Here is a 10320-nt window from a genome sequence, read left to right as displayed (position 1 = left end):
CGCTTTGAATCCAGCTGTTGACTGCCGCAGGTTTGGCTTTGTCACCAACCGCTGATCTGCAGCAGCAGGCCGGGGAGGTCAGAGGTCAGAGGTCAGCCAACCCCAGCGCACGCCATCTGACCCCTCTTATTTACATGCACGCTGACCTACTTTCTGCCGGCGCTCCTTTCTGCTGCCTGAGCAGAACCGCATTTTAAAAAAAAGGTGCAAATAGAGAAAATGTGTAAACTCGTCCAGTGTTTCAGTTATTTTGCTTTCTGTCCGTTATCAGCGATCATTTCTGAGCCAGCGGGGCAGAAACATCGTTCTCCGGGAGCAAGAAGAACCTTTCCCTTCTCTTTTCCCTCTTCCAGCCCAGAAACATGCACCTCAGGTTAAGGTTCAAACAGGATATCTGGTGTGTTTATCGGAGGAGGGCGGGGCTTAATGAGGAGGGCGGGGCTTAATGAGACGGCCGTCCGGGAACATGATGCTTTGATGCAATATGTCCAGTTTTAACAGAAGCTGCCGTGTTTATCTAACCTCAACCGCCTCGTTTTTAATATTTAACTTTAAGTTAAATAAAGCTGAACGGGAAAGTGAATCAGACACAAAGCAGACTTTTTTTTATGTTTTACCACGAGATTGGCTTTGAGAATAAGGTTTAAATGCACAAAACTTAGAATAAAGATAGAATTCCTATTTATAATATATATATATATATATATATGGGAGCTGTTTCTGTAATCTGCGGTTGCAGAAAAACTAAAAAGCTGTAAAAACTGATGTTGTAGCAATGAGATATCCCAGACCTGATAATCCCCCATAGAATATTTCACTTTGCATTGCATACATTGAAAATACAGCAGTTTTTGTGTGTGTTTTTGAACAGAAATTGGTGTTTACCTCATATACGCTGGTATTTAAAGGGTTAATTTTTTTTAAATAATTGAAAACTTGGTAGTTATGATCAGAACTGAAGTGGAAGAAAAGATTTATGAAAAAAAGTGGAAACAAATATTAATATATGATGTTTTTAGGTCGTTTTAAAAGGTGACAAAAATGTCCCTTTTTCAGAAATTAAGGAGTTTTTTTTCTACACAATGAAAAATTGCATTGTATATGATGTCAATAGTCAAAAATGCACAACTGGACCAAATATGACGAGTATCACTATCTACAGTGTGTAATTAGAGGAGAAAGTACACCCCAAGTGGACAAAACTGTCCCCCATCAGGGATTAGGGTTAAGAATCAGTCAATAACACAACAACACACCACACTAAAGCACTTAAAGCAATAACATCAAGTGTTTAGGCTTAGGAAACCAGCTAATTTACATCCTTTTTACAACACATTTTTACAGTTTCTCTCCCTCAGACCTGATCAGAGGCTGTTTTGGCTTCGTCAGGCTGCTTTCGGGTAAATATTACACCCCAACTGAACTGTTTCATTGTTAAAAGTGTGACACTCAAAATAAACAAATGGTCTTGATCTCCTCTGATGGAACTATCAGTGTCTCCTCCTCCTGGGAGCCTCACAGAGCTTCAGAGGAGGCCGCCTGACCTCTGACCTTTGAGGTTCTCCTCGCTCACGCTACCGACCTGCTGCTCGCTGTGACATCATCGCTGTTTGCCTCTCAGAGAGGGGGGGGGGGGGGGGAGTGGATGAAGAGGAGGTGTTCCTGAAGTTGGAGATGCTTTAACATCTGCCCCCACACTGCCTCTGCTGGCCACCTTCATCGTGTGATTAAACCGAAGATCCATTCTGGACATATCTATCTATCTATCTATCTATCTATCTATCTATCTATCTATCTATCTATCTATCTATCTATCTATTCATCCATCCACCTACCTACCTACGTAACCAACCAACCAACCAACCATCCATCTACCTACCTAACCAACCAACCAACCATCCACCTACCCAACCAACCAACCAACCAACCATCCACCTACCTACGTAACCAACCAACCAACCAACCATCCACCTACCTACTTACCTAACCAACCAACCATCCATCCACCTACCTACCTACCTACCTACCTACCTAACTACCTAACCATCCATCCATCCATCCATTTATCCATCCACCTACCTACCTACGTAACCAACCAACCAACCAACCATCCATCCACCTACCTACCTACCTACCTACCTACCTAACTACCTAACCATCCATCCATCCATCCATTTATCCATCCACCTACCTACCTACGTAACCAACCAACCAACCAACCATCCATCTACCTACCTAACCAACCAACCAACCATCCACCTACCCAACCAACCAACCAACCAACCATCCACCTACCTACGTAACCAACCGACCAACCAACCAACCATCCACCTACCTACTTACCTAACCAACCAACCATCCATCCACCTACCTACCTACCTACCTAACTACCTAACCATCCATCCATCCATCCATTTATCCATCCACCTACCTACCTACGTAACCAACCAACCAACCAACCATCCACCTACCTACTTACCTAACCAACCAACCATCCATCCACCTACCTACCTACCTACCTACCTACCTACCTACCTACCTACCTACCTACCTACCTAACCATCCATCCATCCATCCATTTATCCATCCACCTACCTACCTACGTAACCAACCAACCAACCAACCAACCATCCACCTACCTACTTACCTAACCAACCAACCATCCATCCACCTACCTACCTACCTACCTACCTACCTACCTACCTACCTACCTACCTACCTACCTACCTAACCAACCAACCAACCAACCATCCACCTACCTACGTAACCAACCAACCAACCAACCAACCATCCACCTACCTACCTAACCAACCAACCAACCAACCAACCATCCACCTACCTACTTACCTAACCAACCAACCATCCATCCACCTACCTACCTACCTACCTAACCAACCATCGAACCAACCATCCATCCATCCACCTACCTGCCTATCTACCTAACTACCTAACCATCCATCCATCCATCCATTTATCCATCTATCTATCTATCTTTTCTATCCATCCATCCATCCTAACTTACTAACTCTTCTTCTATCTTTTTCCCCGATCTTACCAGCTTGTTGCAGATGCTGCAGTAATGATGCAGAAGAAGAACTGTTACTGTGCACGTTTCATTCTTTTTTTCTTTTTTTTTTCATATTTTTTATTGAAAAATCGAAGATACAAACAGTAAATCTTCAGAATGTTTACAAAAGATTTTTCATTTTTTTTCATTCTTTGCTATTAAAATAACACAAATTTATTCAAACCCCAGTGAGAGATAAACTGGAATCACGGCGTTTATACTGTGGCTTTATGGAGTAAATACACTAAATACTTTAGAAATACTTCTTCATCCAGGATTCTGAAGTTTCTTTATTCTAACGGCACGCAAAAAAGGACACAATTTATTTTGACAAATCAAGAACTGAGTTTATTTAATGACTGAATAATTAAACAAATACAGAGTAGATATATTCAATTTCAAGTATCTGATGAATAAAACATATTTGTTCATCTACGGTATATTCTTAATGACATCTATTTTTAGTTCTAGTATATACAGAGTGATCGATCGCTAAAGACGTTGATATGGATGAATTCTGCTTTAGTTTCATTCAAAATGCAAAAATAAACAAACTTTCTGGAGAAATATGAGCTCATTCTTATAGTTTATTTATGTCACAAAGGCGAAGAATAACAACAGATGGCAAAATCAAACGCAATCTCGTCCAAATCTGCTGGAGAAAAACATTCTTTTAAACTCTTCACTGAGTTTAACGTTCACGTTGACAATCTTTTCGTTAAAGAGAGAGAAAATGGAGACAAAAGACTGCGCTTTACAAAAATAATCCGAGTTTCTCTAGTCTCGCTTTCACACTGCGGCATGTTAAAAACGATCGCTCACATTCAAAATGGCTGAAAACTACATGTGCTTCTGTGTGAGTTCCTCTCAGATCGATCGCACAGTTTTTAAAGGGCCGATGGAAGAAATAAAGAATAAAACAGCGCTGACATCTGCACAAAACACACCAAGTAGCAACAATGCACAAAGCAGATTTATACAGTTGTACCCATTCATAAAAACCTGAGTGTACAGATGCATAAAAGCTCCAAAAATGAATTATTCTAAATCATTTTGACCACTTTTAAACCGGTGAATGATGGGAAGAGGGGCTGCAACACGAAGTTTGAGTTTATGTGACGTATTTGTTTGTTTCTTTTCACATTTAATCAGAGCTGTGGTTCCTTCTGGGTTACGGTTTTTGTTTAAGACGAGCCTTTTTCATCAGGGCTAACTGTAGATTCCCACTTCATTTCATTCTCTGGGTTTTGAATTTCATCGAGTCGGTCGAGTGTCGTTAGCCTCGGCCTTTGTGAGGAACTTACTGTATCTTAACAGCAAAGCACCCAATTTCTGCAAGGTTTTTCCATTTTTTTCTTTTTAAAATTCAACTTGGCAGAAATGTGACTCATATCACAAACATAATTATTTCTTTCAAACCAGTAAATATTGATCAAAGTATCTTTTTTTCCCTGCTACTCCTGTATTAAAGCTAATGCTGCATTTGCCTCCCGTTCCCACATCTTAAAACCCTTTAAAACTCCCTCCGCATTCCCATAATCTCTTTATGTCACCAAAATATAACCGGGGATAAAGCTAACAGGCCTATGAACCTAACATTCAGATCACCGTCATTGCAAACGCACAGAAATATAGGTGGAATAAGAGATTACTGCGACAGAAATGGCCGCGTAAAATTTTACGTGGCCATTTGCTAGCGGCTAGCTAGCATTAGCAATCTTATATGGCTGTAAAGTGATTATCGTGATTAACTGTGTGAATTAAGTGGACGTATTCGTGGTTAATGAAACATGTTTTCAATCTTATTAATGAGTTAATTTGTTAATCTATTGAAACTTAAGCGCTTATAAAAGATTTTAAGTGCACTGAGAGACATCTGCGATGCTAGCTACGTAGTCCGTGTTATGTTGGTTTGCTACATCCGTGAAATGTTGCGTGTGCACCTCAGCACGATGTCGTAGAGGTCGAAGCACGAGAATACTGTAACCGGTATTTAGTACCACCAGTGAGATTCAGCTCCAAGCTTCACAGATATTCTGGTGACATCCAGTTCAATCGTTGGATGTGCACTGCTAGCTAAAATTTGGCAACTTGACAATCGTGTGCCACGCTGATGCTGTTGGTGCCTATCGTATATTCTGCATATCATATGTTTGTAGGGTGGACGTATCCATGGTAACTAAACTCTGGCCTTTATGAGGTCACAGAGAACCTGCGTAAACAGTGCAAACGTTAAGATAGATTTCGTTAAAGCATTATAATCACGCAAAACAGCCCTAAAGTCTTCATAAAGACGAGTTGTCACAGAGAAAGAAAATATTTAGAAATGTTTGACATCCTTATTTGTTGCAGCTTCGTCGACACAAAGCAGACCAGGTAACAGTCAAAATGGTGACGTGTGAGTAGCGCTATGGTTACAACTCGACTTCGAAGTGTCCAAAACCTCAACGAAAGGTGGCATATCCTGGAAAAATAGCTTTTTCTGCTCTTGGGGGCAAATATTAGGGATTAAAACTCCCCCAAAAACACAACTAAGGCATATATTTTGTTCCCATTTGTTTGAACGTTCCTAATTTTTCTCTCCATTCCTATTTTAATTTCAAAAGTACGTCGCTCTGTAAGTTGACCTCTGCTTAGCATTAGCATCTTCCTCTGAGCCCTGCCTGCTTAGCATCCAGCATGCCAGACCGATGTGGCCAGCTTTGCTCGGAGATGCTCTGCTGTTAGCTGCAAAGCGGAGCATGCATCTGCCTCCAGCCTCAGAGGACATAAGAGCCCAGCTGATTAACCATATTTGAGGGTAAGCAAGGATTAGCTGAAGCCACTTTTCACTGGACCGTGTTAACAACTTAATCCAGTTCAACGCCAGACTGAAGAAACTGAGCCACAAAGAGGGATCAGCTCCAACTCTCAGAGCCTGAGCTTCACATGTAAGTATCTGAGAAATAATTTGTGATGGTTTATTGATCTATCTTTTCATTTTGCTAACGCTAACAGCTAACAGCTTAGGTAGTAAAAGGAGTTATTGTGGAGAAGGAGCCCTCTCACTGCTCTCTGTGTGTCGGCATGTTTCTGCAGGTCTCCAGGTACAATAGTTCAATGACTTTATTATTATAAAAGATGTTAAAACACAGTAATTAACGGTACACATGTATTGCTACGAGTTACGCTGTGCACATTTCCAGCTGATCCAAATGCATCGTTTACTAGCATCTGTTGCCAAGTTAGTGTTATGCTGCCGAACCATTTCCCTCCGCGATCAATAGAGAAAATATCTATATATGGAGAGAGAGTCAGAGTTTTTTTTGGTTTGGCTGGAGGAACAGCTTCATCGTCTTTGCATTTACTGCATTAAATCACACAGTCGATGCCCAGGTTTAGATGGACGGTGTGTACAAACCCACCGAAACTAACCCTTCACCATCGGGCTGCTGTGGACTTTCTGACTGAACCGTTTCAAACTGATAGGCTGTGTTCGAAACCGCATACTTCTCCTACTACTCCTACTGATTTTTTTCCCGAATGCATACTAGATTCTCCGAAATGTTGAGTATTCATCATGAGGTTACTACTCATACTCAAACTACCCATGATGCAACGTAACGTGACGTCGCCGATCCTCATTTCTTGTCAAAACGGCAGTTTCAAGCTAGCTACAACGTGGGTAGGTTCACTTCCTGTTTTCAAAACAAATGCACCAATTGTATCGTAATGACTTTCCCTATGATAAAAGGCAACGGGTATTTTATTTTGTGAAAATAACCGGAAGTGCGTTAGCTCACTGCGGCTAGCTTTAGTAGCGCCGAATTCGTGGGAACAAAATTGTAAACAGCCGGTATTTTGTCAGGTTTTCAACACGTTGGGGATCTAAACGACTACTTTCTCTCCTGAAAATGTTTCAAATGTTGCTAAAGTTTACAGAGTTTAGAGCTTAAGAGAAATCAGCTTCAGGCCGGCTGATTTCGGCTCGGGCAGTAGCGAAATGCATTGTGGGTAAACGCTCTGCATACTGTCTGATCGATGAGTATGCAGTATGCGGTTTCGAACACAGCCGTACACTTTCACAGTCCCTCTCTGTTCAGGCACCTTCATAAGGTTTTCTTTAGCTTTATCAGCTGAGCTGTGAGCACTCAAAATGAATGGGTGATGTGTCTCCTTTGAGAAAATATGCAGTTTCTAACCTTTTCTCGTCCGTTTACCTCACCGTGCATGTGAGTGTGCTTGAATTCGCTGCACAGACGCTGCCTTTAAATGGCCTGAATGGTGCTTTTTTTTGTCAGATGATGCTGCGGTTCTAAAATCTAAAAGATTTTAATGCGCAGACTTAAACCGCTTTAAGTTGACACGTTTAGCCATCTGACAAAGGATGGCTGTATAAATGTACATTCATGCTTTTACTGTTGTTTTACAAAAGATGCAGAAGATCAAACTTTGGGTTATGTGCAGAGCACGGCGGCTCATTTGAGGCTGGTTAAGTGTTTACATGCAGAAGTGGTTTGAACCGCTTTATCCGGGGGTGCTCGTCCAGTTTTTAAGATTTCGGTCAGACAAACACGTTCAGACGCATCATAAGTCGGGTTTTGGGTCCAATGAACACAATAATTGTCATGAAAACATGATTACTGACTCCTTAAAGGGACAGTTCGCCTCTTTTGACATGAAGCTGTATAACATCCCATTTCAGCAACAACATTTATGAACATCTTCTTACCCCCTGCTGCGTCCTGTGAGCAGAGTTCCAGCCTCGTTTTGGCGTTGATGAAGGTAGTTCCGGCTAGTTGGCTGGGGTTTAAAAAATAAAGCGTTTTGCTTCCCAAAAAAATATGCGTTCAACAGAGTAATACATTTGCATCACAGAATCGTTCTCCAGGAAAAAGTCAAACCTCACAATCGCTTGGCACTATTTTCTCTCCCTTCGTATCACTGCCTGCTGTGTGTCACAGCCACAGCTGCTACTCCAGGGCCTGCTTAATGTTTCTTTTTTTCTACACACCAGTTTTCTATTGTTTCTTAATTACTCTTCTACTATAAATACTTGGTTTGCTTCCCCATTTCTTTGCCAGATTGTTAGCATTAACAGTGGTTCTTCTGGTCTTCATAGTTAAACTTCTTGTCTTATATCTTTTAACTTATCTAGACTGTTGCTGGTTTTTAAATTAATTTAAAGGGATATGCCACCCCCAGGCCAAATTAAGTGTATCCCCGCATTCCCGATACATAAATAAGTGTGTGGGAGCGTTTTCCTGGCGACCCAGGCATGTCCGACTCTCACAGCACTGACCACTGCTTGGTTACGCGTAATACATACATGCTAGCGTCGCCACTCGAAATATTTCGCCCAACGTGAATTAATTTACTTGATTTACCTTCTAATTACTGTGTGAGTGGTGTACTTTCACATCGAGTGCAAATGACTGTGTAAATCTACACAGAAGGCTTGTTTTGCTCATGTCGGTTTGGGAACTAGTTTCCAGTGCGGAAAACACAGCCGAAGCACACTCCCCGCTACGTCTTTGGGAACCCCCCCTCCTCCGGCTGCTTCACGCTGGTTTGTTTGAAGAAAGCGGGGGTGGGGATTCCCAAAGACGTAGCGGGGAGTGTGCTTCGGCTGTGTTTTCCGCACTGGAAACTAGTTCCCAAACCGACATGAGCAAACCAAGCCTTCTGTGTAGATTTACACAGTCATTTGCACTCGATGTGAAAGTACACCACTCACACAGTAATTAGAAGGTAAATCAAGTAAATTAATTCACGTTGGGCGAAATATTTCGAGTGGCGACGCTGGCATGTATGTATTACGCGTAACCAAGCAGTGGTCAGTGCTGTGAGACTCGGACAATGCCTGGGTCGCCAGGAAAACGCTCCCACACACTTATTTATGTATCGGGAATGCGGGGACACACTTAATTTGGCCTGGGGGTGGCATATCCCTTTAAATTATTTTATTTGTTTCTCTTTATATTCTTTTATGTATTTTAATGCTTCTTCCACTCCCTGCTGCAATGATTTTATTTTATGTAAAGCACTTTGAATTGTTTGTACATGAAATGTGTTATATAAATAAATTTGATTTGATTTGATTATGTTTTTTGGATTATCTTGGATTACGCCTTACCTTTTGGATATATCCTTAAGTGTTTATTTGGATTACCTGTGCCTGAGCGCACCTATGAGTTTGCTGCCTAACTGCTTCACTCCACAGGTGATTTTTGTGAGTGCAAGTCCTCAATAAAATATACTTTTTTTTGGAATACTATCAACTTCACCTGTTTGAGAAGCAAGACGCTTTATTTTTTAAACCCCAGCCAACTAGCCGGACTACCTTCATCAACACCAAAACAAGGCTGGAACTCTGCTCACAGGACGCAGCAGGGGGTAAGAAGATGTTCAGAAATGATGTTGCTGATGTGGGATGTCATACAGCTTCATGTCAAAAGAGGCGAACTGTCCCTTTAAATTTGATGTCATGAAAATTTTGTCTGAGGACAAACTTCTGCCAATGCAACGCCGTCACGATTGTGCAAGATTCAGTCCCGAAACTTTACAAAAAGGCGACCCATGAGCCCTGATGCTGTTTCCAGTGTTGCCCTTCGCCTGCTGTACATTACTGTGCAAAAGTATTGCCCCTCCCCTCATTCCTTCATATATTACCAGGGAAGCACAGTTCTTAGCTAAGTTGTTTGTGACGTGTCGACACAAGAGCGGTTTATTCCTCGAGTTAGGTGCCTTGTTTTATGCTTGAATGACACATATGTCAGGGTTAACTGACCACAAATGAGTAAAAAACTTACGAAAAAAATGTCCTGTCTGTTAGTTTTGTTCGGCTTTAAGTTGCCATCACCAATCACCCTCCTCAGTATTTAGTTTCCAGGTGTTCTCGTGCACAGTGCCAGATCCTCACCGTCACTGATGCCATGTCCATGTCACATATCTCCATGTTTTCACAGCCACAGTCAGGTTTTGCTTTGCAAAGTTTTTCCATCGTTTAGGTTTTTGCAAAGAGTGCCAAACAGCAGCTACATTATGTGTCTTCTGTGTCAACCAAAACAAACGCACATTTCAGCAGAAACTCAACATCTAACTTGAGGAAACATGTAGCGCTAAGTTTCCTAAACTCGTTTTTCCCCCATGGATAGGTGAATGTTTGTTTTTTAGGTTACATATGGGTTACATATGTTTTAAACATTTCCTAAGTCTCTTTTATTTTTATCGAAGTTCTTGAATTTACCTGGATTATTTTAAATTTAAGCTAT

Source organism: Odontesthes bonariensis, chromosome 22 (assembly GCF_027942865.1).
Source record: "Odontesthes bonariensis isolate fOdoBon6 chromosome 22, fOdoBon6.hap1, whole genome shotgun sequence".
NCBI lineage: Eukaryota > Metazoa > Chordata > Actinopteri > Atheriniformes > Atherinopsidae > Odontesthes > Odontesthes bonariensis.
The sequence above is the reverse complement of the archived record's forward strand: the minus strand, read 5'-3'. Positions refer to the sequence as shown.